This window comes from Esox lucius, chromosome 16 (assembly GCF_011004845.1).
Source record: "Esox lucius isolate fEsoLuc1 chromosome 16, fEsoLuc1.pri, whole genome shotgun sequence".
NCBI lineage: Eukaryota > Metazoa > Chordata > Actinopteri > Esociformes > Esocidae > Esox > Esox lucius.
Window position 1 is genome coordinate 2,899,464 of NC_047584.1, and position 8,010 is coordinate 2,907,473.

General features: G+C 38.4%; 1 long non-coding RNA gene across 1 annotated transcript; it reads left to right on the forward strand.

Moving 5' to 3' along the window:
* The first annotated feature begins 3,142 nt into the window (after positions 1-3,142).
* LOC105016150 lies at positions 3,143-6,003 on the forward strand. The gene is made up of 3 exons (XR_828442.4): positions 3,143-3,265; positions 3,996-4,048; positions 5,789-6,003. It is a non-coding gene; the product is annotated as an uncharacterized LOC105016150 (long non-coding RNA).
* The last annotated feature ends 2,007 nt before the right edge of the window (positions 6,004-8,010 follow it).

The following is an 8,010-nucleotide window of genomic DNA, read 5'->3' on the forward strand; positions in this document are numbered from 1 at the left end:
CAATATTTGGTAGAATAACGCAGATTTTTTATCACAGCTTTCATGCGTCTTGACATGCTCTCCACCAGTCTGTCACATTGCTGTTGGGTGACTTTATGCCACTCCTGGCACAAAAAGTAGTAGATCGGATTTGTTTGATAATTCAAATAGATCGGATTTGTTTGATGGCTTTTGACCATCCATCTTCCTCTTGATCAAATTGCATAGGTTTTCAATGGGGTTCAGGTCTGGAGATTGGGCGGGCCATGACAGGGTCTTGATCTGGTGGTCCTCCATCCACACCTTGATTGACCTGGCTGTGTGGCATGGAGCATTGTCCTGCTGGAAAATCCAATTCTCAGAGTTGGGGAACATTGTCAGAGCAGAAGGAAGCAGGTGTTCTTCCAGGATAACCTTGTGCTTGGCCTGATTCATGCATCCTTCACAAAGACAAATCTGTCTGATTCCAGCCTTGCTGAAGCATCCCCAGGTCATCACTGATCCTCCACCAAATGACACTGACACGAGACACTGTGGGTTGTGGGCGTCTCCAGGTCTCCATCTAATCATTAGACGACCAGGTGTTGGGCAAAGCTGAATATTTGACTCCATTCCTCTGCGGTCCAATCCTTATGGTCTTTTGGAAACTTCAGCCTAGCTCTTCTTTGCTTCTCATTGATGAAGGGCTTTTTCTAGCTTTGCACAACTTCAGCCCTGCCCCTAGGAGCCTGTTTCGAACCATCCTCGCCGTGCACTTCACCCCAGGTGCTGTTTGCCATTCTTTTTGTAGGTCACTTGATGTCATCCTACGGTTGTTGAGTGACATTTGAATTAGTTGACGGTCATCTCGGTCAGTGGACCGTCATTTTCGCACTCTGCCAGTCTGTAGCTTTGTTGTCCCCAATGTCTGTTACTTGACCTTGTTCTTATAAACCGCCATCTTTTACATTTCCACGATGGAAGCAACCTGTCGCTCACTGTATCCCTCTGCCAGTAAAGCCTGAATTGAACCATTATTCAAATTACCTTTGAGGTCATTCTTGCACATTTTTTGCCAACCAGCTGGTCATATTGCAAGAGGATAGTGATGACAACAGCAGTGGTTTTTATACTTTTCCTCGTTAAATTAGATTTGGTTCAGGTAATCACCTAATCTGTACCTCATAAAATTAAGTAAAATTAGGTGTGCCTGTGTTGGAATTTAACAAACACTGGAATGGAATGGCTGCCATACATGTTGAGATACGGATTTAAGTGAAATTAGGAGTCTCTTAATTATTTGTATATCTGTATATGCACATATATGTAGAGGATTTCTCAACATATATTTACATATGTGCCTGAATATGTTCAGGAAATATATAACTTGCGCTTCTCACAATATCATGATACAATGCATGTCATATATTTTTATGTTGAATCTTATGTGTTAAAATAATGAAACATGAATATGCAGTACTTCTTAACACATCATGGAATTAAACATCAAGACATTATTTTCCAGAGAATCTCCTTGTTATAGTGAGTTTAACTAATTATCGTTTGCAAAATGGGGAGCAAACAAACAACAACCAGTCTAGGCCATATTCCATTAAATGAATTACGGTGAATAAGACAATTATTATGTTTTACAAACAAGAGCCAATTTGTAAATTGTACAGAATGTATTTACCATAATTTCTATTAAATACATTGTCTATGCAAGTAAAGAAACAACTGATTAGTAAACTTGTACTCCAAGTTTACATTTCAAAAGAGACTCATTTTGAAAACAATAGGCATACATTTTAATGCTTTTCCTCTCTGTAAAAGTACTTCAAAGAAACAAATAGATAAAATAATAAACACAAAGGTAAAAATACAAATATGGAAATATATCAGTTAGTTGTAAATGCTAAATGCATATTACCAACTATAATTGTGTAATTTATGTAAATATATTTACACGTATTTACGACATATTAAAACATATTTTAAAACAGCTAAAAATGAATATGTAAATATATGTATGAAATATATGGCTATACATTAGTAATACATATAATACATATATTAGTAATGTAAAAAAAATAATATTGGCACATATTAAACATATGTTTAGAAATATCTCATTTCTCATTTTTACCACAATTTCCAACAAACAATAATAATGCATTTACTGTTTGAAATATAATTTAAAATTACATGTATATTTTCTTTTTATAAGGTGATTATCTTTCCACTACATCTTATCTTTCCACTAAATCTGTTTGGTATTTCTATTTCTACGGTCACTACGCATTCGTGAAGTATTTTTGTTTTACATCCAGCTGTTCATTCGAAATGTTTGGTTACTTGCTGCAATGTCCTCACTTCTTGCTTTTTGGCTAGCTAATTATGGCCAACACTTTTGCCAGAAAAACAGCAAACTAGCAACATTTGATCTGGTTTTCTTGTGACATTCTTTTAGATACATTCATAACATTGTGCAACACCCATCTCCACCCTTCTTGACAATGTTCTTACCATGTCAAAATCTCTATGGATTGATCTTACGGTACATTCTTAACTCTGTTACACTACCAGTTTTCCAAAATGAGACAGTGCCTGCTTTCCTAATTGAGTCAATGCTAGAAACTTTCCTAACTGAGTCAGTACCAACAATTTGTCTGATTAATCCAAACAGTGGTTTATAAATAAGATTAAGAAACGTTATCCGTAAACTACTATTCTGAGTGTTTCATGCCAGCAGTGACTGTTTCTTTGGTGTGTTTCTTTGTAACTGCTTGGGTGTGTGTGAAAAAGAGTGAGTGAGATTACACTGGAGAGGGGTAATAATGAGAGGAGATGAATAGAGGACGTATCTGTGACGACTGGTTTGCATTAATGCAGCCGCGCTATGAATGATAAATAATCAATGATGCGTTTAAACAGCGGACAGGGGATAAAAGCATGACGTCTCTTACAGCATTACCACACCTTCACCCTCTCTCCCTGTCTCTCAAACACACACACACACACAAAACACACTCCCTTTGCAGTTCTCTTTCAATTATTTGTTTTTGCTGACTCACTATGGCAACATCTGTTTCCTAAGAAGCTTGAAGAACCAATCGCACACGTCTTTTAGGGAAAGACAGGTTGAGTGGCCAAGGAGGTAAGCCTCTAACCTCATTCCCAGAATTGTCTTTCAAGATCTTCTCATCATAGTTAATTATTTTAGAGAATATACAAGCTGATATTTCAGTCACCAGAATATGCCTGGACCTGGCAAACTACGGGAGCTATACAGTCCAGTAGTGGCAAGGTGAGCACATATTACCATATAAAATGCTTACAGCTTGGTGGATGGGAATGCTAGATAAGCTTTTAAGCATCTATCTCCAGCTCAGGGGGCACCTTGTTCAATCCTATTAATAGGCCATGTTTTTTATATTATTATTTTCCTTTCCCAAACCTTAACCCCTAACTTAATCACAGGTTTTAGTAAAACTTCTATCTACAAGTTAACCTTCCAGGCAATATATATATTGTTTTGTCAGTAAGAGATGCATTTTTTTTTCTGCCACAAGACTAAATTAGCATTAACTTCTTCTGGTTAATTAACTAGTATTCTTGCCCTTAAGTTGTATGTAAGTTGAACGCTAGCTATCTTATTATTATTGAAAGATTGGCTTTTACATGTTGACTAATAGGGATGTGCTGTGTTTAAATTAGAATTGAAATTGACATCAGGTACTTGCCAGATATGAATATTATTTTATTATAAAATCTCACAAATTCATTAGTAGTAAACAATGTTAATACTAATCCCAGATGTTTACTGAACAACAGATTATTAAAAGATAGAATAACAAATATAAATGTAAATGCTGATTCTACAAATGTTGAGGCATAGGCTGAGAGTTAGAAGATAAAACATTTTGCTCAAAAATGTTAAACAGTCTACTGTAGTCTGAGCAAACTAAAATGATTTACTAGCATGTTTGTTTGATGTAAAGGCAATGCAAAAACGTAATGTGAATTTGTCATTCAAGATGTCAAGATCGTTTGAAACTATGAAAAAAGGATTCAGCTTGAGATGCTCCAGGTACAGAAAGATTGATTGTGCCTTTGACGGGCAAAATGAGCTAGCTCATTGTATTGTCCTTAGAGAACTTCATTGTGTTCTCTTCCAATCCTTACATACGCTTTACTTTGTAGGCATCATTTTTGTGTACTTACCAATTTAACCAACTCCAACTTCTAGATTGTCGGCTGAAGAGACTATAATACAAGTTAGCTACATACCATGATATGCCTAATTTCAGACCCACATGTGGACTTCAGAGTTTAACACCAATGAGTAGGGTGGTCACATTTCTGAGAAACCTTGCTGACTGGGAGAAGAGGACAGAGAAAACAATGTATAACCTTACAATGTATAACTACATGCCTTACCATCATGGCAGTTTAAATGAATGGGCTAACCTGGGCTGCAGCCCAGGGGCCCCGCTGAGCAGGGGGCCCCAGGCCATTGGCTAGATATTAGTTCTATTTTAGTTTTTTGTTTTATACAATTGACTTATTTGTTAGTGGAGGATTGACTGGTTTATATTTGAAATTGTTATAAATTATTGGTTGTTTTGTCTCAATGGGTGGGTTCCAGCTATTGGCCAGATCATAGGTATATCTATGGGCCAAATATTATTTCTATTGTTTTATGCAACTGGTTGATTTGCCAGTGGTTGTTATATTTGAAAATGTGATAAATGCTTGATTGTTTTTGTTGCAGTGGGTGGGCTGTGTATGTATTGATTTAGACTTAGATGTTTGAGGAAACTATAGTAAGCTAGTTGTCAACAATGTCAGGGAGAAAACAAGAAACTGGGGCTCAAAAAATTTTAAATCCAGAGGCTTAAAAAGCTTCATGGTCAAAACATGCTAAACAATACCAAACAGCTTATTTTAGTAACAAAGCTACGCATTCCACTCAGCGACCGACTAATTCCATAGCCACCACCAAAGCTGATAACGATGAGCTAACAACTGGATCAGGCCCGTCTGAAGTTTGCCAATGACCATCTGGATGATCCAGAGAAGGATTGGGAGAAGGTCATGATGACCTTGGTCTGATGAGACAAAAATAGAGCTTTTGGTTTAATCTCCACTCACCGTGTTTTGACGAAGGAAAAGGATGAATACAACCCCAAGAACACCATCCCAACCGTGAAGCATGGAGGTGGAAATATCATTCTTTGGGGATGCTTTTCTGCAAAGGGGACAGGACAACTGCACCGTATTGAGGGGTGGATGGATGGGGCCATGTATCGCGAGATCTTGGCCAACAACCTCCTTCCCTCAGAAAGAGCATTGAAGATGGGTCGTGGCTGGGTCTTCCAGCATGACAATGACCCGAAACACATAGCCAGGGCAACTAAGGAGTGGCTGCGTGAGAAGGATCTCAAGCTCCTGGAGTGGCCTAGCCAGTCTCCAGACCTGAACCCAATAGAAAAATCTTTGGAGGGAGCTGAAAGTCCGTTTTGCCCAGAGACAGCCCCGAAACCTGGTCAAGAACTACAGGAAACGTATCTCTGTAATTGCAAACAAAGGTTTCTGTACCAAATATACATTTCTGCTTTTCTGATGTATCAAATACTTATGTCATGCAATAAAAAGCAAATTAATTACTTAAAAATCATACAATGTGAATTTCAGGATTTTTGTTTTCGATTCCGCCACTCACAGTTGAAGAGTAACTATGATAAAAATTACAGACTTCTACATGCTTTGTAAGTGGGAAAACCTGCAAAATCGGCAGTGTATCAAATACTTCTTCTCCCCACTTTAGATTGCATCAAACACCATGCATGCTATCAGGATGATGTGGACCAGCTTCATATTATACCAGCCGCAATAGACCAGATGGGAGGGGATAACGTTGAAGGAGCTCTCTCAACATCAACAATCCTCACTGTTTCGGCAACCTCCCAGCAAGCAACACGCCAGCGGCTCACCAGCGGCCCAAAGGCGGCTAGTCGCTTGTATGCACTAAACCCAGCGGGATGTCTCACGCCCCAATATTAGGTTTTATTTATAATAATTTGTCATATCACAAATGACAATGAGCTGAATCAAATCTAAACAGTTTATTTCAAATAGTTCTGTGTCTCTCCTCTCTTCTTCCAGACTCTGGGACCTTGATTTCCAAAGGAAATGCAAAATGTACTTACATCAGAGAACATAACTCAGCAGCAGTCCAGTCCTTTTTGTCTTTAGCCAAGGAGAGGTGTCTTTTTTAAGAGTGGCTTGACACAAGGAATGCGACAGCTGAAACCTAGCCACTGAAATTCAACACTACTGTTGTTTGCTCCTTGGGGTTTAAGGCCGGGTGTCTCTGTAAAGCACTTTGTGACAACTGCTGTTGTAAAAAGCGCTTTATAAATAAATTTTGATTGATTGAAACCCATGTCTTGTATATGTCTGTGCGTGGTGGTTCTTGAAACACTGACTCCAGCTGCAGTCCACTCTTTGTGAATCTCCCCCACATTTTTGAATGGGTTTTGTTTCACAATCCTCTCCAGGGTACGGTTATCCCTATTGCTTGTAAACTTTTTTCTACCACATCTTTTCCTTCCCTTCGCCTCTCTATTAATGTGCTTGGACACAGAGCTCTGTGAACAGCCAGCCTCTTTAGCAATGACCTTTTGTGTCTTGCCCTCCTTGTGCGAGGTGTCAATGGTCATCTTTTGGACAGCTGTCAAGTCAGCAGTCTTCCCCATGATTGTGTTGCCTACAGAACTAGACTGAGAGACCATTTAAAGGCCTTTGCAGGTGTTTTGGGTTAATTAGCTGATTAGAGTGTGGCACCAGGTGTCTTCAATTTTGAACTTTTTTACAATATTCAAATTTTCTGAGATACTGAATTTGGGGTTTTCATTAGTTGTCAGTAATAATCATCAAAATTAAAAGAAATAAACACTTGAAATATATCAGTCTGTGTGGAATGAATGTATACATTATACAAGTTTCACTTTTTGAATGGAATTACTGAAATAAAGCAACTTTTTTATGATATTCTAATTTTATGACCAGCACCAGTATATAACACTGTACATAGAAGTAAAAAATAAATAAAATAAATACAGTAATGCAGCTTATTGGTTGTGCTGGAGATGTCATTCATATTCACGGCAGGTCCCTTGTACCGCCACAACATCTTCTCCCACCTGTACGGTCAGCTGCCCCTTTCTGGTACCTGGGGACCTGGTTCTGGACAGCCTCGTCAGAGGCATCCCGGTTGGAAGGTTTCTTCCTTATGGCTCCTGTAATACAGTAATCAGATATTGTACTTAAATGGTCAGACATGATTTTGAGAATTGCATGATATTCAAGACAAATTAAATGTTTCATGAAGACAACATGCTAGCGTAACTATAGTCTTGTTTTTACCTGATTGTAGTGCCAGCTGTGCCCTCAGCTCGACCTTCTCTTTATTCAGCCGCTTGATCTTCTCCAAATGTTCAGAAAGTAAAGACAGACAGTTAATTATTCATTCCTAAATATCTGTTTATTTTACAATCAGAACTCAAATCGCAGTGTCCGCCAAAATTTTCATTCTTACCTTCATGTGCAGAGCTAAAACTTCCCCCTACCTCTGCCTTCTTGCCCTTAAAAATAAATTGAAATTGACAAATAAAATTGGAAGCAACATGCTTTAATAACAAGTTAAGCATCTGGGTTAAGTGAATGAACCCACACTTACCTATGCAGCAATCCTCTACATGGTGGTGTGGAGTATCTGTCTGGTGCCTTGGAGTACTGTGCTTGCTCCATCCTATAAATAAACATAAAAGTTGGTGAACAGGTAAATATATGGTGAAACAAAGTAAACATTGCAGCAATTACGAGATCAACATGTAATTCACATACCTCCACGGCTGCAATCCACAGGGTGTTGTGGTGTAGATCCTTGGGATTGTTAGAAATCGGCCGTTTCGTATAGTGGTTGTAATAATTAGCATACCCGTTTGTCAAGGGAGAGAGAAAGTATATTATTTATTGCAGCATTAG